Below are 22,382 nucleotides of genomic sequence, written 5' to 3' on the forward strand. Positions count from 1 at the left end.
CCAAATATTTCTTGGGAAGCACAGCTATTACCAGCAGTGGCTTTTCCTCTCCTTTCTCTCTCTCTTTTTTTCGATTTACTCAGGGTGTAAACATCTTGGGTTACCCTTTTCTAGCCCAAGATGAATAAGACCAAATCGTTTACAAGTTCTAAAATACTGAAGACTTAAAATGAGGATGCTGAGCTCCTGTAGGAGAGTATTTTTAACAACGGAGTGGTGAGCTGTTAAAACTATGTCCTCCAGAAACTTGGTTTCTTCCCATCCTTCTTGCCTTCCACAATTACTTAAAAAATTTTAAATATAAGGGAAATTAAAATGAAAGGCTCCTTTAATGTTGAGTAAAACCTACAATTTCAACAACACAAAAGTCAGGAAATTCCAAGGTTAAATTTACTATAACCATTTGGACTTGGCAAAAATGCAAGAATTTAACATTTTCTGTTCCCATTTTTTTTTTTCTTGTTAAGCATCAGTATGTTGAGATGTAATCATAAAACCCTCAGGATTTCAAAAGGTATTTTGGCATAATGTAGTAAGAACCTTAATTTAAGAAATCTTGACCTTTTATCAATACTCGAATGATGCATCCAGTCATTTATTTTGTATCTTCTGAATAAATGGCATTAAGAGAAAAAAGAAATCTGTCCTACATTCCATAATAGAATTATCATATAAATACTCATTAATCTTTGTGCTCTTCATACTTACTACTGCAGGGGAGAAAAACTTTTCCCTTATTCCCTTCTACGTTCTTTGGCTGGCCTAGTAATTAACATGAGAGAGATTAATAGGAGAAAAACTAATTTCTTACGTAAGGCAATCCATAGAAATATGAGACTCAAAGAAGTGATCAAAGCAGGCAGCTTTTTGTACCTTTTAAACAAAGGAACATTATTTGTGAAGATTTGACAAAGGGGTTGGGGCTTGGAGTAGCAAATTAATGAAGAAGTAACAAAGTTTGTTTATACAGCTTCTTGGTCCTGAATTTTCTGTCTGGAGATAAGGATGCCTTCCACACTCCAGGCTGGAAGGGAAATTTATTTCCTGCTTTCAAAGGTATAAAAAAGGGTCAGAGTGTCCCTCTCGCATTGCTGTTACTTAAGTAATTTTAATTCAAAATAACCAATATGCCAAAGTGGTATTTTTTGGGGGGGTGGTCTGCCCTGAATCTCATCATTACCATAAAAAGAAATATACCCAGGGCACCTGGGTGGCTCAGTTAAGCATCTGACTTCTGCTCAGGTCATGATCTTGGGGTCCTGGGACTGAGCCCTGCATTAGGCTCCCTGCTCAATGGAGAGTCTGCTTCTCCCTCTCCTTCTACCCTTCACCCGTCTCGTGCACTCTCTCTCAAATAAATAAAATCTTTAAAAAAAAAAAAAAAGGAAACTCAACAAAAGTGGTATGCACATTACTAAGACACATACTATATACAATTCTTATAAAGAAAGTTAATCTTCAAATTGGTAGTTATATTTTCTTGGATTTGGTTGATTTCCTTATTCAACTGGGAAGTTATATCCATATACATTCAGTTTACATTCAATAAGTAACTGCAAACACACTGAACTATACAGATGTATCTGTGTATATGCACAAAATGGGCATGTAGGTGTGGATGTGTGAGTCAGCCTGGAAAGTACACACCGTGATCTGCTCATGGGGGTGGTAGAGTTGCAGAAATTTAACCACACATCCGCTAGCACTCCCTGCATGAATTAGCAAATTCAAAATATCTGACCCAAAATAGGGTCACCAAGACTGTGACCGGACCTCACTGGGGTCGCACCGTATCTGGGCTAATGGAGCGCAGACACATTCACATTACACACTTAAATGACTGCTTTATGGTACCGGACAGAATTGTTGCTTATCCAGAGGAAGTTACCTGGGCAATTCTCAAAGACACCAGAACAACTCAGGGGTCCTTCACCGAGACTGTGAAAGACCTTCATGTTTCAATTCCCTTTTCCTCACATTACTCAGAGCACCTGTTTGATGATTTATGCAAAAGTCAACTGTAAGTAATGAAGTTATAAATGTTTTTAACAGTTTCATGTAAACTGATAGAATATATACCAATGAGTATTTAAAATCACTAAGGTGGAAGCATAAAGCAACTTTATTTTCTCCCACTACCATTTTGCAGTTTCTTTTTACCCATTCTTTCTTGACCCTAGGAAATCTCACAAAGTTCCTATAGGTTATCCCATCCTTTTTGGATGAACAAAATCTCCACTCAAATCCGATAACCACACAGCCCTAATCTCTTATGCAACTGGAACGTCTTCCCCTTCCCAGCTTCAGCCTGTCCTAGGCTTATGAGCCTCCAGTGATAGAGAGAACATGGTTGTCTTTTGTCTTCTCTCTTCTAACTCCTACTTCCCTAACTAGTAACAAGCATTTTCAGGGTTGCAGTGGGGAGGAGAGAGGACAGTTACTTGTAAAAAGATCTTACCCAGATGGTGAAAGTGTGATGTAATAGATTTTTCCTTCTCAGTCTTCTCTCTGGTTCTTTCTCATCTCCTAGACCTCTAAATGTTAAAGTATCCGAGGACTCAGCCTTTGGGACTTCTCCATCAAAACACTCCCTTTATGTTCTCATGTATTCCCATGTCTTTAAATATCCACTGTAAGTTGAAGCCTCCCAAATTTATAATGTCAGCTTTGACCTTGTCCCTGAACTGGTCCATGCAACTACATACGTCTACCAGAATGTCTAGCAGGTGTCACAAATTAACCATTTTTTTTTAAAGATTTATTTATTTATTTATTTGACAGAGACAGAGATAGCGAGAGCAGGAACACAAGCAGCGGGAGTGGGAGAGGGAGAGCAGGCTTCCCGCTGAGGAGGGAGCCTGATGTGGGACTCGATCCCAGGACCCTGGGATCATGACCTGAGACGAAGGCAGACGCTTAACGACTGAGCCACCCAGGCGCCCCACAAATTAACCATTTTAAAGCAGCGCTCCTGATAACTCCCCCCCCCAACTATGTTCTACCCATAGAACATACTCCTTCTTAGTTAATGGCAACTTCATCCTTACAGTTCCCAAAACCTCAGAATTACTCAATTCTTCTCTTAATCAAGTCATCTGTCAATAAATGCTGCTGGCTCAACCTGCAAAATCCATCTGGAATTCAACCACTTCTCATCACTTTTACCAGTAAACCCCTGGTCCAGGCTACCCTCACATCCCACTCAGGCCATGGCAGTCACCTCCTGATTGGTCTCCCAGCTTCCACATCTGTTCCCTTATTATCTTTTTACCACTCAGAAGCCATAGCAAATCTTTCAGAATGAAGGTCAGAATCTGTCACTCCTCTGCTCAACTAGTTAGTCTCCACCTCGCCATCCTGCTCCAGAGTTGTCCTGCCTCTGTTTGTCCACTCTGCACCTCGGGTATCTCTGGACTGCTGCCTCGGCTCATTCCAGTCAGGAATTCTTCTCCCTCGGTCTCAGTTTGTTCCTCACCTCCTTCCCACCCCCGTTAGCCTTTTTTTTTCTTTAATTTAATTTTATTATGTTATGTTAATCACCATACATTACATCATTAGTTTTTGATGTAGTGTTCCATGATTCATTGTTTGCATATCCCCGTTAGCCTTTTACAGGCTCTCCTCCTGCTTTGTTTTTCTGGTGGTTTTATCACATCTGACTTGCCTCGTCTGTTCCTTGTTTCTTGTTTCTAAAGTAACCAGCACGAGAACAAGGATTTTTATCCGTGTGTTCACTACTCTATTCTCAGAGTATAGATGTGTGCCAGGAACTCAATAAATATTTTTCTGGATGAACTCTGGCACCGCATGCCCTCTGGGCATGGCACCTACAAAGCCTCAGGATTTTATGGATATCTTGGGAAATCTCCTAGTGTTGAGGGTCTCCCAGCTCTTGCCATCAATCCTGGGATACCTCCTCTTTCTGGCCACCTGCAACTCTCCCATCAGCCCCAGATTTCTGACAGTTTATCCCCATGCTAGGGTCAACCACCCTATAGGAGTCCACGTAGGCAGACACCATCCCAAGACCACATAACCCATTTCCTTTCTATGAGGTCCTCGCCTGGCAGGTGGAAAAATGCATCCTTTGCCTTTCAAACTCAGGAAATGCAGAACTGAGGCTTTTCAGAGATGGGTCAGGCTCCACTGATATTCGTCCTTCCAAAACTCTAGTTCACGGAAAACACTTTTCAAAAAAGATCCTTACTACTGTTCTCTTCAACCTCTTTAGGGATCTTCTCTTTTTACACAGCCTGGAGGTGAGGGATGAGTCACGGAAGGCAGAAAAATCTTTCCTTCCTCTTTTCCCCCTTCTCCTCTTCCTTAGCTCACTCCTGTTGCTCACAAGTTATGCAAATGATAAAGACAGCAGTTACGTATATTATATGAACAATCCAAAAAGAACAACACAATGAAATTTTAATTACCTTCTTAAAGAGAAGAGTCTAGAATACATTATATTCATGAGATCCACACATTTCTTGACTCCAGGCAGAAATATTAATATTCAATTAACTAGCCACTACAAACAGATTATATATACTAGTACAAAAAAGGATTTATATAAGAAGCAACACTGTATTTTGTGAATAAAGACCAAAAATATTCCATCTTGAAACTACAAGGAAAATAAACATACAGAAATATTTTATTTTATTTTTTAAGATTTTTTTTTTTATTTGTCAGAGAGAGAGAGAGAACAAGCAGGGAGGGAGGCAGGCAGAGGGAGAGGCAGGCTCTCCACTGAGCAGGGAGCCCGATGTGGGACTTGATCCCAGCACCTTGGGATCATTACCTGAGCCGAAGGTAGATGCTTAACTGACTGAGCCACTCAGGAGTCCCCAGAAAATATTTTAAAATATAAAATCAAACTTCAACTAAATGCTAGAAAGCTATACTTCCTGTTTTTTTTATTAATGATGAAAAATATTCTATCATGGTAAATTAAGGCAAAATAGTCCATGTGGGAGGAAAAATTATGATAATCTAATTGTGAATAGCTGTATTCTATGAGCTTGTTAAGTTGAATTAATTTTCTAAGCCTACAAGGAAATATTCACAATATGGTTTTACTAAAGTATTGGATGAGAATTTTTTTAGCAAACTTCAAATGTTTTCTATTACAAAATATCTTAAAGGGCCTCAAATCTATTGTGCTTATAACCCAACAGAACGGGAAAGTAACCTCCGATATTTTTTCCAAATGTCATTGAGAGTGCTTTCTTATATGCCTTCATGGTAAAGCAGAACCTACTTACGTCTAAGCATACAGCAGTAATTTTATAAAGAATTTGCTCATATTTTTGTTTCTTTGAAAAATTATATTTTAAAAATAAGATACTGACTACAATAGCATGCTTATCCCTTTTCTTAACTGCTGCACTGATTCATGTCCCGCATAGTCCAGAGGTAGAGGCATCAGAGTAGAACGATGTTAATGATGTTAATGATGTTAATGATGTTCAGAGAATTTTCTTTCTTCTAATATCAGAAACTGTCAGTAGTAGTAGACAAGTCAGTGATAGTAGACAAGATTAGAAAAAAAGCAGTACTATGAAGAAGGGTAGGAAGAATAGAAGGTAATAACTGAAAAAAGGCAGACCTACAAAGAAAGATAATAGAGCTATATTTATTTTAATCAGAGTGGGCAGTTCCTTTTCCTTTGGAACTCTCTGACAAACACAATGGCAACCCAGAGTTCCTGTCTGGACTACATTTATTTTTGGAAGTCAAACAGCTCTCTGATGGTAATAATAATAAATCTTACAATGTTACTTCCCAAACTCTAGTCATTAAGGAGACACATTTCTATACCTATGCGATCTCCTTGAATCACCTATATCACTTTTTACTTAATACATTTCTATATATGTACTCATTTTAAATAGTTAACATGAAAGGATTTTTAGACTAGCAAAAATACTCCGTATGACACCATAATGAGGTATACATGCATTATACATTTGTGCAAACCCAAAAAACATACAACACTAGAAGTGAACCCTAATGTAATTATGGACTTTGGGTAATAACAATGTGTCAATGTATGTTCATCAATTGTAACAAATGTACCACTCTGGCGGGGGGGGGGAGGGGGGATGTTGATAAAGGGAGACACTATGCATGTATTGAGTTAGGGAGTATATGGAAAATCTCCGTACCCTCCTCTCAATTTTGTTATGAACCTATCACTACTCTAAAAGGATAAAGTCTTTATAAAAATTTAATACTTTGTTCTAATCAATAATATTTTCAGGAATAACATCCATAAACACACAGTTTTGATACACTAGTTATTTTTTTCTTAAAACTTTTTAATATAACTATTAAAATAAAACTTGTTTGTCCATGATCTGTCACCTAGCCAGTCACTGAGAAAGTAGCTGCAAAATTAACAGGGGAGAGACTATTTGAAATAGGGCAAGAATAGTGATAATGAACAATAGGGCGTGGCAAACTATACCCATTGCCTGTTTGTATAAGTAAAGTTTCATTAGAACACAGCCACACTCATTTCTTTATATATTTATTATCTGAGGCTGTTTTTGCACCATGGTGGCTAAGCTGCGTATTTGCAACTGAGTGACTTCCATGTCCGAAAATATTGATTATCTGGCCCTTTAGAGAATAAGTTTGTCAGCCCCTGACCTGGAAAGGATCTGCATTTAGAGTACCTCACAAGTGTCTTGAGGAGTGGGCCTTAATTCAGAAAAATGAAACTGGAAAAATAAAAACACAAAATCTTTGGGACAAAGCAAAAGCAGTTCTAAGGGGGAAGTTTTAACAATACAGGCCTACTTCAAGAAACCAGAAAAGTCTCAAATAAACAACCTAACCTAACCTAAAGGGGTTTGAAAAATAACAATAAATAAAGCCCAAAGCTAGTAGAAAGAAGGGATTATATAGATTAAAGCAAAAATAAATGAAATAGAGACTAAAAAGAAAGAAAAATAGAAAAGATCAATGAAACCAAGAGCTGGTTCTTTGAAAGTATAAACAAAACTGATAAACCTTCAGCCGCACTCACTAAAAAAAAAAAGAGAGAGAAAGAGAGAAAGAAAGGACTCAAATAAAATCAGAAATGGAGGAGAAGTAACAAATGGCACCTCAGAAAAACAAAGGATTATAGGAGAATGTTATGTATATGAATTATGTAACATAGTTACGAGAATTATATGTCAACAAATTGGACAACCCAGAAGAAATGGATAAATTCCTAGAAACATACAATCTTCCAAAACGGAAACAGGAAGAAATAGAAAACTTGAACAGACTGATTACTAGTAATAAAATTGAATCAGTATTCAAAAAACTCCCAAAAACCAAAGTTCAGGACCAGATGGCTTCACAGGTGAATTCTACCAATATTTAAAGAGTTAATACCTATTTTCCTCAAACTATTCAAACACACTGAAGAGGAAGGAAAACTTCCAAATTCATTCTATGAGGCCAGCATTACCCTGATACCAAAGTCAGACAAAGACACTACAAACAAAGAGAATTACAGGACAATATCTGTGATGAACATGGATGCAAAAACCCTCAACAAAAAATGAGCAAGCCAAACTCAACAATACACTAAAAAAATAATTTTCCATGATCAAGTGGGATTTATTCCAAAGATGCAAGGATGGTTCAATATTTGAAAATCAATCAATATGATACATCACATTAACAAGAGAAGGATAAAAACCAAATGATCATCTCAACAAATGTAAAAAAAAAAAAAGCATTTGACAAAATATAACAACCATTCATAATAAAAACTCTCAAGAAAATGGGTTTAGAGGGAACAAATCTCACCATAATAAAGGCCACACATAAAGCAAGCCTATAGCTAATATCACAGTCAATGGTGAAAAACTGAAAACTCCTCCTCTAAGATTAAGAACAAGGTAAGGATGTTCACTCTCACCAGTTTTACTCAACATAGTCCTGGAAGTCCTAGCTGCAGCTATTAGACAAGAAAAAAAATAAAAGACGTCCAAATTAGTAAGGAAGAAGTAAAACTGCCACTATTTCAGATGACAGGATACTATACCTAGACACCCTTATGTTTTATTTTTTTTAATTTTTTAAAAATATCTTTTTTTTTTTTAAGATTTTATTTATTTATTTAACTGACAGAGAGAGAGAGACAGCAAGAAAGCGAACACAAGCAGGGGGAGTGGGAGAGGGAGAAATAGGCTTCCTGCGGAGCAGGCAGCCCGATGCAGGGCTCGATCCCAGGACCCCAGGATCAGGACCTGAGCCGACGGCAGCTGCTTAACCAACTGAGCCACCCAGGCGCCCCAACCCTTAGGTTTTAAACCAAAAAACTACCAGAATTGATAAATGAATTCAGTAAAATTATAGGACACAAATTAATACACAGCAATCTGTTTGATTTCTATACACTAATAATGAAGTAGCAGAAAGAGAAATTCAGAAAGCAATCCCATTTACAGTTGTACCAAAAAGAATAAAATATGTAGAAATAAATTTAACCAAGGAGGTGAAAGACCTACTCTGAAAACTATGTCACTGATCCAAAAACTGAAGATGACACAAATTAATGGAAAGATACACGATGCTCATGGTTGGGAAGAATTAGTATCATTAAAATGTCCATACTACTCAAAGCATTCTAAAGACTCAAGGCAATCCCTATCTAAATATCAATAGCATTTTCACAGATCTTCAACAAATATTCCTAAAATTTGTATGCAACCACTTAATAAGACTACAAATAGCCAAAGCAATCTTGAGAAAGAAGAAAAGAGATGGAGGTATCACCATCCCAGATTTTATGATATACTACAAAGCTGAAGTAATCACAACAGTATGATACTGGTACAAAAACATACAGGTCAATGGAACAGAATAAAAACCCAGAAATAAACCCACACCTATCTGGTCAATGAATTTATGACTTGATTGGAGGAAGCAAGAATATACTGGGGGAAAAAGGTCTTTTCAATGAAGAGTGTTGGGAAACTAGACAGCTACATGCAAAATGAAACCAGTCCACTTTCTTATACCACACGCAAAAATAAAGTCAAAATGGATTAAAGATCTAAATATGAGACCTGAAACCATAATATTCATAAAAACACAGGCAGTAATTTCTTGGACATCACCCTTAGCCACATATTTATGGATATGTCTCCTCAGACAAGGGAAACCAAAACAAAATTAAACTACTGGAACTATGCCAAAATAAAAAGCAAAGAAAACCATCAACAAAGGAAATGGCAACCCAGTGAATGGGAGAAGATATTTGCAAATGATATATTTAATAAGGGGTTAATATCAAAAATACACAAAGAACTTACACAACTCAACACCAAAAAACAAACAATCTGATTGAAAGTGGTCAGAGGGCCTGAACAGAAATTTTTCCAAAGAAGATCTATGGATGGCCAACAGATGCATGAAAGGGTGCTCAATGTCACTAATCAAAGAAATGTAAATCAAAATCACAGTGAGAAATCATTTCACACCAGTCAGAATGACTAGTATCAAAAAGACAAGAAATAACAAGTGTTCATAAGGATGTGGAGAAAGGGAACACTTGTGCACTGTTGGTGGGAATGAAAATTGGTACATCCACCGTGGAAAACAGTATGGAGATTTCTCAAATATTGATAATAGAAATATCACATGATCCAGTAATTCCACTACTGGGTATTTATCCAAAGACAATAAACAAAAACACTCATTCAAAAAGATACATGCTGGGCGCCTGGGTGGCTCAGTTGGTTAAGCGACTGCCTTCGGATCAGGTCATGATCCTGGAGTCCCGGGATCGAGTCCCGCATCAGGCTGCTTCTGCCTCTGACCCTCCCCCCTCTCATGTGCTCTCTCTCTCTCATTCTCTCTCTCAAATAAATAAATAAAATCTTAAAAAAAAAAAAACCCCAAAAAGATACATGCTTATTGCAGCATTATTTACAATAGTCAAGATAGAGAAGCAACCCAAGTGTTCATCAACAGAGAAATGAATAAAGAAGAGTGGTATATATACACAATGGAATATCACTCAACTATAAAAAAGAATAAGATTGAAATAAGTCAGATAAAGACAGATACCACATGATTTCACTTTTATGTGGAATCTAAAAAACAAAACAAACAAACAAAAAACAGACTCTTAAATACAGAGAACAAATTGGTCGTTGCCAGAAGGGAGGTGAATCGGGGGATGGGCAAAATAGTTCAAGGGGATTAAGAGGTATAAATAAGTAAGTAAGTCAAGGAGATGAAAAGTACAGCATAGGGAATATAGTCAATTATATTGTAATAATGTTGTATGGTAACTACACTCATCCTGGTGAGCATTGAGTAGTGTATAGAATTGTGGAATCACCATGTTGTGCACCTGAAACTAATCTAACACTGTGTATCAACTATACTTGAATTAAAAAAAAAAAAAAAGTGAAACTGGAACTCACAGTATTCTGGTGAGGTTAATGTAACAATGAAAGCCCAGTACGTCATTTGGGAAACTACCCTAAAAAATGCTAGCACACTCCCTGTAACAGAGGATTGGAAAATGAAGGTCTACATACAATTTTTAGGTTAAATTGAAACACTAAAGGATATATTACTTTTGTGATCCTCTTTTCTATCCTGTTTTATTACTGACTGCCAAATAATATTGATTTTGCTGAATCAGATGCTTTACTGTAATCCTTGATACAGATTAAGAACTAAATGAAAAGCTGTTTACTTCTAATGATAGAGCTATTACAGTATTCTATCACAAGTGGGAGAAGGGAAATTTTGATTTACAATCACATAGTCCTGGTAGCATTTCCAAGAGTTTGGAAGATGAAATCTTATAGCTAAAGAACATGTTTATGCTTCAGATACGCATCAACTATAGCTAGTTAAATCAAGTCACACTAAATTTAGTATGACGGTATACAGATGTTGGTAAAAATTCCCAAATTGTCTTTTGCCATTCACCAGAATTTAGCCATGCTAGAATATACAAACCCACAATCAGCCTGGCATTTGTCCTATATGTGTTGCTACTAGACTAGGACAAAAATATTCCTCAGATAGTCTTCATTATCAAACTGAAAAAGACATGTTAATATGGGAAATATGAAACCATAGCCCACTAGGAAAACCAAAGCTTATAGAAAACACAGCAATTCATCTAATGTACATATGATGACATTAAAAGAAATGTGCTCATACTGTAACTAAATTTGTTTATTTTTACTTGTGTGTCCTTGAAATGAGGACTATTTAAAGTAGTTGTCTTCTGTAAAACAGTGGGTACTTAGATAAACGATCTACCTGACCACTGGATGAATACAGCAGTGGCCTCCAGCTACAATTTTCAAAATCACTGACACTATCCTTAAAATTAATTGTACTAAAACTTAGCAAAGGCAAAGTATAGATGAGAAACACTATTCTGAATTAGAGAGGAACGCATTAAGAAAAAGAGAGAGAGTCCTAGTTTGGGACTAAGAAAAAAAAAGATAATTCAAGCATGATCACAGCTTTATTTACATATTTACTAAATGAAAGCACCTATAAGAAATTAGCAGCCCATAAATCTTTTCTTAAATTCGTCACACATTTTTCAATGCCTGGGTAGTGAATGACACATACTACAGAAGGTCAGTAAGTAACAACACTTGGAAGAAATGCAGTCCTGGGTCTAGGTATTATATTTCAAGTTTTGCTACATTTTTACCTAACTAGGGCAGGACACTTCTTTAGAGTAGACTAATTTCCTTCAGGCACTGAGCCATGGTAATTTGTGAGGTAGCTTTTCTTTCTCTCTCACTTTTTTTTTTTTTCAACAGAAGCCGAAGATACACATCCAGAATATTATAAAACTAGCATTTTGTTTATTTTGGTCTGCATTATAACTTTTCCATTTCCATTATGAAACGATTATCGGTTAAGTAAAATGAAGAAATAAGGAGGCATATTTCAGTTTATAGCTTTTTTTCCTAACGGCAAAGTTCAAAACGTTCATCTGATCCTTTCAATCCAGGGTAAAATAGATTTTTCTATCACCAACACACACCCAATTTTAAGTCTCTGAGAAAGGTGTTTTGGAGGCTCTCAATTTTTCCAGTGATCTTCAGCAGAAATTGAACTGCAAGAAACATGTAAATTACTTTACCATGCCTTTTTGTCATCTTTTTTTAAACCAAGGATTTAAATATACAATAGCACTGAGGAAATAATATTGGTTCCCCCACCATTTGGGAAATGTTTTCTGAGTCCACTAAAATGTAATTTCCTGACCATTGTGTTATGTTAAATAAATCTAGTCCTCTGGGTCTCAAATGTCCATTTCTGTAATTTGGGTGGAACTGAGGCTAGGGAAATAAAACAGGCTGGCACCAAGTCAGGAATTAATGGATAATCTTAAATCCCCAGTTCCATGTTCCCTCTTCATGACGATGGATTTGGGTCCATTTAATTGTTTACTAATACTTTCATCAGAATAGGCAACTACATGCTCTAGTGGGTCATTTTTTTATTTTTTAAGAATTAAAAGAGTTTTATAAGAAACTGTACTAAAAGTCGTAATTGAAATGTTATATTAGAACTTTTACAATTATTTTTTAAGATCTCAAACCACATGATTTACTGAATCTTTTACAACTTATTTGTGCTACCACTGCCTTCTTTAAAAAAGACCGCAAGTGCCAAATGCTTTATCTTATATAATGCTTGTAAAACGCTTGCCCACAAAAGACCATCATTATCTCTACTGTAGACATGAAGGCACTAATTTGCTCAAGATTAGACATTTTGCTCGTGGTGTAGCTGGAGCATAGACCCTAACGTTTGGGTACTAAATCCTGGGCTATTTGGCCATGGAGTCTCTCTCCGCCTATTTATTTTCTGAATTGGACTTAGAACATACACTGCCATTTCTCTCCACAATGTATTCTTGCTATTGGAAGAAAAACTTTAAAACATCAATCGTTTAATAAAATGTGATCTGAATATTCCTAATTTTGATTCACCACCCCAAGTTACACGCTAAAGAGTATCTTTTTGTTGAATGACTTTCTTTCGGAATATGGATTTTTCACAGACTTCATGTTCATAACAATGATGTTACCCACTGTGTCTCAGATAAAGAACTCATTCTCCTCCAGGCTTTCACAGAAAACTATGTGTGCCACTTTCCATGTAGACCATTGTGTTCAGGTTGAAATTTAGGGAGTGAGGTCACTTCAGGAACTCCCTGATTAAGGCTGTCAAGGTAGTGTCCAAGTTATTCAATGCAAGTGTTTTAATAGTGGAAATCATTTGTGGGAAAAAACTAAAAGAGTTTAGGCTGGCAACTTCTGATTAATATACTAGCAAGTGATATGTGCTAATTTTGCCTCAAATGTCAGCTCTGGGCTGCTGTCTGGCTGTCTCTCTGGATGCCTATCACTCTTCCCTACTGGTCGCACTTTCTTAGAAGTTCTGTTTTCCTTATATGAAACACACAGGGGCTTTCTAAGAGTCAAGCCTGGAAACCCCATTGCTAGCCTGGCACCTGGGCAGTATGTCCTTCCCAAATGGGTTATAAAAGCACAAATGCTGCAGATTTCCATTTTAGATTTTAACCCTTCATATATATGCTCCAAATTTCTAAGCTACTCAATGCTCCACCTCCCAAGCATCATGAAAAGTAGATTCCTTAGTGCAAAGCACTTTTACTATCGATTCATCTGATTACAAGCATTGTCTATTTTACAGGGAGAGAAAGACACCAACCCCATTGGATGTCACTTTTGCTTAGCACACACAGGAAAGCATGACAAGTGAGACAAGCTCTGATTCTCCAAAAAGAAAAATTATGAGAGGCATTGTGCAAAGTATCTGAAAATCAGATTATGAGAACCTGGTTGGACAGTGGGAGTTACAAAGAAGAGTTGAAGATAATGTAGTTTTAGGCAACAAGATATCACAAGGAGATAATCAAAAAGAAGTTTCCATTATTGGCCCTGTGTTAAAAAAAATCCTTAATTTTGTTCCTAAGGGCAAAAGCGTGCAGAACTGAGAGGAGGAAGGCTGGGGACTAAGAGCAGGTTAGCTCAGGAAGATGAGCTTTAGCAATCTTTGCCAGTTTGTTAGCACTGCTCAGAATTAATCTTGTTCTCAAGGAGGTATTTATGTTGTTACAGGCTCCATCCCTTTTATGGATATGTCTTAAAAATAAAGATTGAATACCGAAAACTGCAATCAAGATAATACTGTGCTCAAGAGTTGGTAATGTTTAGTACCTGCTTTGGGGGGAGATGTAAATAAATTGTAATATTTGCAAAACAAAAATAAACAAAAAAGATATGGGAATGTTTGCAGTGTCTTTGCTTCTCCTGTATGATTTCTTAATCTGTATAATGAGCCCAAAACCACATGGAAGAGAGCTCAGGATTAATCTAGAGGATTGAGTTAGCCCTGTGAGCCAGGGTAAGACCACTGATCACTCAGCAGACGCTTCTCAACCAATCTAGGGGGCGGGCTCGCTAACACACAGGCTAACACACAGGAAGAGGTGGAGGTCACCCTAATTGCACAGTATTAGGGTCTCTGTTTCCCCATCTGACACCAAGCAATAGCAAGTAAAGCAAGGCTCTAATCTACTACTGCTGCTATGACCTAAGCTACTTACACAAACATCAATCATAAGAGAAATGTAAGTAAGTCACCTTTCAGAAATAAGTGGATCAAAAAAGAGGGTAAATATCTCTCTGAAAAATCAAAATGGCCCTGACTCCATCGTGCAGCTCTGTCCATGCTGAGCAAAGGAGGGGAACCACTGGGCTCTACTTTGAAGGAGATACGTGGGACAGCAGGGTCCAGAGTATATGTGTCTGCAAGTATGCTGGCCAATATTCACAATAGGAAGAACCAGAGAACGACGGCCACCGGGGGAAAGTGGATGAACACACTAAGGTATATCCGCATAATGGGACAGAATGGATTATTCACCTTAAAGATGAATTAGAACAACGTGCAACAATACAGATGAACTGTAGCATCATAATATTAAGTGAAAAGAGTAAGTTCCACAAGGTATTAAGCCTTTTATTGTAGTGTTTAAAAAACTGAAATCACAGTAATAATAATAAATGGAATATCTACAGGTGTAATAAAAGAATCTAAAAAGAAAAGAAAATGTGGAGTCCTGGCTTCAAAGTGATAGTTATGTTGTAGGAGTGGGGGTAGGTGGGGAAGCACCATGGGTACATGTGGTTGTTTTGGTCCCACCTTTTGTTTTTCGTGGTTTTGTGGGTGCATATTATATTAATGAAGATATTTAACTACATAAAGGCAGGCTATGAGTAAAATAATAATGAGAATATGTCATGAAACAAATATTATGATTAATGTAATTGTGTGTACCTAAGAAAGGGACAATACACACACTAACACACACACAAATATGTGGGTCTGCGTGTACACGTGTATTTTTGAGAGACAGAGACAGAGAAGAATCTCTGAAATAAACAAATGCAAATACCACAGGGTAGAGAGAAATTGGTTCATTTTCTACTTTGAAAGTCCTAACCCGCCTCATTGCAAAGGAGCAGCCTGTGTTTTGAAACCTAATTTCACTGGGTCATGCAGCTCATTTGCAGCTGATCACCAGAATTCTACCAGATTTTTATTTAAGATGATCTAAGAACAACATCTCCTTTCTTCACAATATGACTATCACATACACTCTTTTAAATAATACTTGTATTTTGGCCAAAAGCAAATTATAATCAGCTTCACTGTAATTACCATCTTTGACCTACCTCTCTCATACTATTTTACTTCTATTTCTAGTCGTCAAACATATTTCAATGAGATTTTTTTTTCCTGAACAGCAATTAATGAGAACCATTTAAATAAAATATATTTCATTCAATGTTCCTAAATATTTATTGATTTACTAGTTTTTTTTTTTTTAGATTTTATTTATTTATTTGACACAGAGAGAGAGAGAGAAAGGGAGCACAAGCAGGTGATGCAGCAGGCAGAGGGAGAGAGAGAAGCAGACTTCCTGCTGAGCAGGGAGCCTGATATGGGGCTCAATCCCAGGACCCGGGAATCATGACCTGAGCTGAAGGCAGACGCTTAACCAACTGAGCCACCCAGGTGCCCCTAAAGTAATAGTTTAAGTGTAATTCTGCTCAAACCCCAGATTTTTAATTCACACTGGATAAGGATTAGATTTGCATATATTGTCTGCATGGTGGCATGGAACATGGACATGCTGAGTGTTCCAGGGACAGAGGTTGCAATGCCCCAGGACCAGGGTCTAACAGGTTGTAATGCACTGTTCCAGTCAACCAGGAGGGAGACAGTAGTTCTACTATAGGAATTTGTTGAGAGCTTCACAAAGAAAGTAACTGAGCCTGTTTTTCACCTTCTTCTGTTTTTAATTTTTTTAACAAATAATACATTTACATGGTTAAAAGTCAAAAACTTATGCTAGAACACTCATTGAGAAGTCTCTCTCTCTCTTTTTTAAGATTGTATTTATCTATTTGACAGAGAGAGACAGCGAGAGAGGGAACACAAGCAGGGGGAGTGGGGAGAGGGGGAAGCAGGCTTCCTGCTGAGCAGGGAGCCCGATGCAGGACTCAATCCCAGGACCTTGGGATCATGACCCGAGTCGAAGGCAGACGCCCAACGACTGAGCCACCCAGGTGCCCAGAGAAGTCTCTTTTCCATCCTTTTCTCTCCCAAAATATTTTCACCCTCAAAATATTCAATGATGCATATTTTCTAATATCCTTCCATGCACATTCTATGCATACACAGGCAAACACATGCACACACAAATACATTCTGTGTAAATGAAAGTGTTCTACAACTTGCTTTTGCCATGTTAACAGTATGTCTTAATCATACTTTCAAATCAATATATAAAGTGTCCACAATGTCTTTTTAAGGATGAATAGTTTCTAACTCATAATTTAATAGGTTTACTGTCATGTATATGTTACTATATTTTCCTATTACAAAAAGGAGGGATAATCTTCTAAGCTATCATTTCTTGATTGAGTACAGTTAGGTTAAATACTTTGAATTAAAATTTATGGGTTAAATGTTAAATACATTTGTAATTTTGACAGATAATTCTAAATTACTCTCTACAGAGGTCGTGCCAACTTTATACTTTTATCAGGAATTTATGAGAGTATCTCTTTCCCAAAACCTTCACTAATGCAGTTTTACATTAGAATTTTGCTCTTATCAAAGTTTATAGGTAGAAATGATATTCCATAGTGTTATTGTGTACTTTCTTCTTCTAAGTAAGGGTAAGTATGTTTTAGTGTATTTAACAGTCACTGGTATTTCCCTTGTCAATGGACAGTTCATGTCCTTGAACATTTTTATTGGATATTTTCTTACTCATCTATAGAACTGATGTATTAGAAAAATTGGTCTTTGTCTTACAAGTTGCAATTTTTTTCAGTTTATTATTGTCTTTTATTCTTGCTTGTAGCAGTTTTTTCTTCTTTTACTGCCATGCAATTTATATTTTATGTAGATGAAATTACTGATCTATACCTCCATAGCTTTAGGTAGGGTAACATACTAAATAATGCTTTTTCAGATCTAAGAAAATATAAAAATTCTCATGATTGTTTTTAACCCCACTGTTTCTTCTGTTCATGCTTATATCTTTGGTTCATTTAAGATGAATCTTCAGTTCTAAAGTCATGGTGAATAGGTTATTTTAGCATAGTGGTATGGAGTAAATTTTCATTTTAATGAACAAAAACTAGAGCAAAAATCCATTGACTAAATATCTAATATATCACTCATGAAAGGCAGTAAAACATATGTTAGAGAGAAAGGTTAAGTTTTTTCAAGAATTAGCCCCTGTGGGCTAATCTTCCTAAAGGTTCTATGGAAAACTGCTACATCTGAGTGCTTAAGATGGTCAATCCTGGTAGAGGGCTGAGATGGTGGATCTGGGCTGGAGCCAGTGAACTGTAGGTCATACATTTGCAATCTCAAGGCTTAGACCACTGAACCCTGATGACACAGAGGGAAGGTTTCCCATTCATGAAGACTGAAGTGTAGAAACAGGCCTGGAGGTCAAGGTTCCAATTTTTTCAGCCTTGATCATATCAGAGGAGAGAGACCATGCTATTTCCAACCACCCAAACTCCAAAGCCAGTGCTAAGATCACTAAACTGGTTCTAATTCTGCCTTTGCTGGATTGCAGGGCACTACCACATAATGCAACAAGTAAAGAGAGAACCATAATCCTGTTGCTGCTGCTGACTCCATGAGCTTCCTCCTGTAAATGCAATCTGTGGGCTGGGCTATGTGCTGCCAGGTCATCCTCTTGTGTTCCCTCAACGGCTCTGGCTGAGTGAAAACTCAAGAAAATCTAGAAGGGTAGACTCCTGGTTCTGTAGCTTCTAACCCACCTAACTTCGACAAAGTTATTTAGCTTCTCTGTGCCTCAGTTTCCTCATCTGTACAGTGGGTTAATGATAGCAACCAACCTCACACCACTGTGTGATGATTTAATAAGAAAACCCACTTATGGTGGTGTTGTCTATAATATATTAAGTGCTCCATAAACATTAGCTTTTATTAACATACTTTGGTGTGATCTATACTCTGTCAGCAGTCAGACAAGAAAAATAAATAAAATACAATGTAATAAGTGATGTGATAGAGGAATAACTTATTTGTTATGGGGCAGAAAGCAGGCTTGAGTTTATCAGACTGGGCTTTCTTATTTAAGGGAGAGAGAATCTATTTTTTAATTATAATGCTGTAGATTTCTTTTAAAAAGGATTTGAAAATGATACTTCTGTGGTTTCTAAATTGATGACCTAAAAAGTTTTATGTGTTTCCAATATTTACAATCTGCCTACTTAAGTATCAATTTTAATATGTAGTTTTTCTTTTGGACAACAGTCAATGAGTTTATTATTTATTTTAAAGTTAATACGCTTTTGGTAATACGAGTAAAAGGAAGCATTTTTCAGTTTGGGACAGAAGTTTATTTTCCATGGTTTATCAAAGCAGAGCTGCAACAGCAACTAAAGATACTGTGCCAACAAGTTTCATGATTTCGTGAGCATAAATATATTTGTTGTCACATATCTCCAACAACTAAACGCTGTGGTAATGGAACAAAGCTGAAGACTTCTTCAGAATAAGTTGCAAACAACTATTTGACATATAAAGAGCCACTGAAGGGAAGCTTCCCAGTGCAATGATGTTATTTTCCTGCCTTCCATTTAAGCCAGGAAAGAATAACTGCAGCGAAGAATGTTAAAGAAGGTATAGTCTGAAAGAGGGAGGTCATGCAAGGACGTCTGGCACCTAATTGTGCTTTCTCCAAGTGGACCAAAATTCAAAATAACATTTTATCATAAAAATAAAAAATTCTGGACAGCATTCTAATATACAATTTCATATTATATTGATGTGTGCCACTTTCCTTCCTCATTTAAATTAAATGGATATTTGGAAGAATGAATCTCTGAATATAGTAACTGAAGAAAACTTCTCTTTGGATGTGAAGAAATAGTTTACTCCACCAACAAATCATTTTCTCCACTGTACAACAGAATGAGGAAAAGATTCTGGAGCCAAACTGGCCCAGGAGAAATGACTTGACTTCAGTAGGCCTGAGAGGCTTAACTGAATCTGAGACCCTAAATGAGTGAAGGGGGAAAATAATGGATTCTCCTTTAGACAGACAGACAGACAGACACACACACACAGAAATGAGCATTCCTTTATGTTCTGGGCTCAGATTCTCAGATAGGAGAATCCACCCAAACAATGATATAAAACAAAAAGAAGTCTCAATACAGATACTTGGTCATGTGTTTCAGACATTAACTCAAGAGATGAATGCTGCCCCACCATTTTTTCTCACTTTATTATAAACTATATGTGTCGAAACTTAAATTTTCAGCAGAACAAGCCTTTCAGGATACGATTTTAGCTATGAAGATATTCCAGCGAACAAGCAGAAGACAGTAATTTCTTTTAAATAGAGAGGGAAGGTCCCTGACTCCATAAGTATTACTTGCAGATGAGCAAAGAGGAGTAATGACACAAAGATCTAAAAATGCCAAACTGCACTTACTACTTATGCTCTTTGTCTTTGAATGGTAACCAGAGCAAAATAAGATTATTAAGGAAATGAAAAAAAAATCAGGTGAAGGAAAAATTCCCATAATATGGGACACTGCCCTCTTTCCAAATACAATTTTAACTCTGGCCCTACATTTTACCTTTCTTTTTGGACACTCAACCCAAGTCAAGGAAATTAAATTATTATCCACCATACTCCCAATTACTCAACATATATTTTTAGGAGCTTGCGATAGATATAGCAGGAACAGTTCCAGGCTTGAGGATATGGCAATAAACAAGACAGAGTTTTTGCCCTCAAGGATCTTACCCAAGTGTTGGGAGTGAGATGGTCAACCTACAGATATCCACCAAAAAAAGAGTAACACAATTTTTTAAAGTTAATGACCTCACTTTGCTGCCCACCATTTCCCCCAAATGACTCAGATTCAAAACAGTGGTTAGCTTTCTTAGTTCTGAACAAACCCAGAAACTTAGGCTGAAAAAGATTTTAGAAAATTTCATTGCCGTATGAACAGAAATCTAATATGCGCCATAAGAGAAACAGAAAGGTCATCATTTTCATGTAAATCTTCCAATACTACTATATTTTATGTTCACATTGTAAGCTACATAGAAAACTAAAATATCTTACCTTTGACAGTTGGTCAAAAGTAATTGCTATGGTGACATTTTTATTTAGGGCAAATACTAACTTTAAATTTATGTCAACATTTTTACACTGACACTGTATAAACCATACATAAACTCACTATAATTCAAAGCTGTCACTGAGTGCAGCAATAGTTTACAGTCTTTCCAGATACATCATGCTACCAATTACAATAAATAGTTTTATGTAAGGAAATACCACTTGATCTTTTACATAAAAGAACACTATTACTTAAGGAAAATTGGTAATCGTTACTTTTAAGACATATCCAAATAAATATGACTTACACACAAAGTAAAGGCTTCATAAAACCTTTAGTTTTCAAATTCTAATCACCACTTCTTCCAATTCTGCTATTCCCCACCAATCCCAAATATTAAATCACATAATTCTTTCTGGGCAATGGCTAAGTGGATGTGGCTGCCTGGGCAGGAAGTAAGGAAGGCGAGGACTGGATTCAGGCTCTGGGTGGCGCCTACATTACGTCGACAGCCCCCTTTACTAAAGAACATAGACAAGTGTGAATAAAGAGTTGCACTGTCTCCCTCCAAACTCTGCCTTGGCTCTATATGTTGTTTTGATGAAGTGTGATGTGGAAAAGGCTCATTCTATTTTCAACTAAGAAGAAATACATTGTCTGATGATTAATGGAAATGTCACAACCACTTTCATCAGTCAGTGGCTGTGCCTTCTCACCTACTATCAAACACTGTCTTTGTTCCTAAGTCTACCACCCTTGGATCTAGTCTAGATCGTATTTCAGAAGTAAAAAGTGAAGCACAATGACAAAAGGTTGAGCCATATAGAATTAACCCCCAAAGAGGCCAGGAAGGAAAATACAAGCAGTAGCAAGGATACAGCAGCTTAACCCAGACCTTCTGCAAGTCCCCATCTCACTGGTCCAACTCCTGGGCTCACTTAATTTTCCCATCTTCCAAGTATTTTTCTTAACCTTTCCAATGTAAGCAGACTTTGGTTATCAATATTATATTTAAATGGCATAAGCTGTACAGACATTCTTCCTAGGAGTTTCAGAGAGAATTTATTGGGTCTTTAATATAATTAGCCACACTTTATTACCTTTTCTTTTGTGGAAGCATGAAATTAAGTTGAAAAAATGTAAATTGTATATAATTATGATGATTAATTTAGAGTAGACTAGAAAGGCAGTAAGCCAAATAGAAAATATAGAATGATACATGTTCCCTGGGTTCATGGAATTATGACTTCTGGTGTTGGAACCATAGCATGTACTTACCTCTACCTCCCGTCCAAAAAAATAGTTCGTATTCCTGTTTGTCTTCTATAATTAAACTTTAGATTTTACCTTTTCCCAAACTGTTTTTTCTACAGAGAGGGACTAAACTTTTTATAACCAAGCAACAAAAAATAACCCCCAAATACTGCCTTTTAGAAAGGAAAGAACAGAAGACTTAACTATGTACACTAAAAGATGATTTTAGTTACTGAAGGTAAACAGGCCTAAATAAACTTGTGACGGTTTCTTCACAGGAAGCAATTATAATATGTATTTGCTACTTTTAGTTTACTCAACTCAGAAAATGCTCCCAGATAAAATCATAACAGGCATATGAAATCAATTTCAGATTTACTGAATTCCCATGTAAGCTCAAAT

At 36.7% G+C, this 22,382-nt stretch overlaps 1 protein-coding gene across 1 annotated transcript in view; it reads right to left on the reverse strand.

Moving 5' to 3' along the window:
• Positions 1-22,382, reverse strand: part of FBN2 (fibrillin 2) — a 257,403-nt gene that overhangs the window by 153,586 nt on the left and 81,435 nt on the right. The window lies entirely within an intron of this gene.

Source organism: Mirounga angustirostris, unplaced genomic scaffold (genome assembly GCF_029215605.1).
Source record: "Mirounga angustirostris isolate CCGP_5_RB_7025 unplaced genomic scaffold, mMirAng1.0.hap1 SCAF_7, whole genome shotgun sequence".
Classification (NCBI taxonomy): Eukaryota; Metazoa; Chordata; class Mammalia; order Carnivora; family Phocidae; genus Mirounga; species Mirounga angustirostris.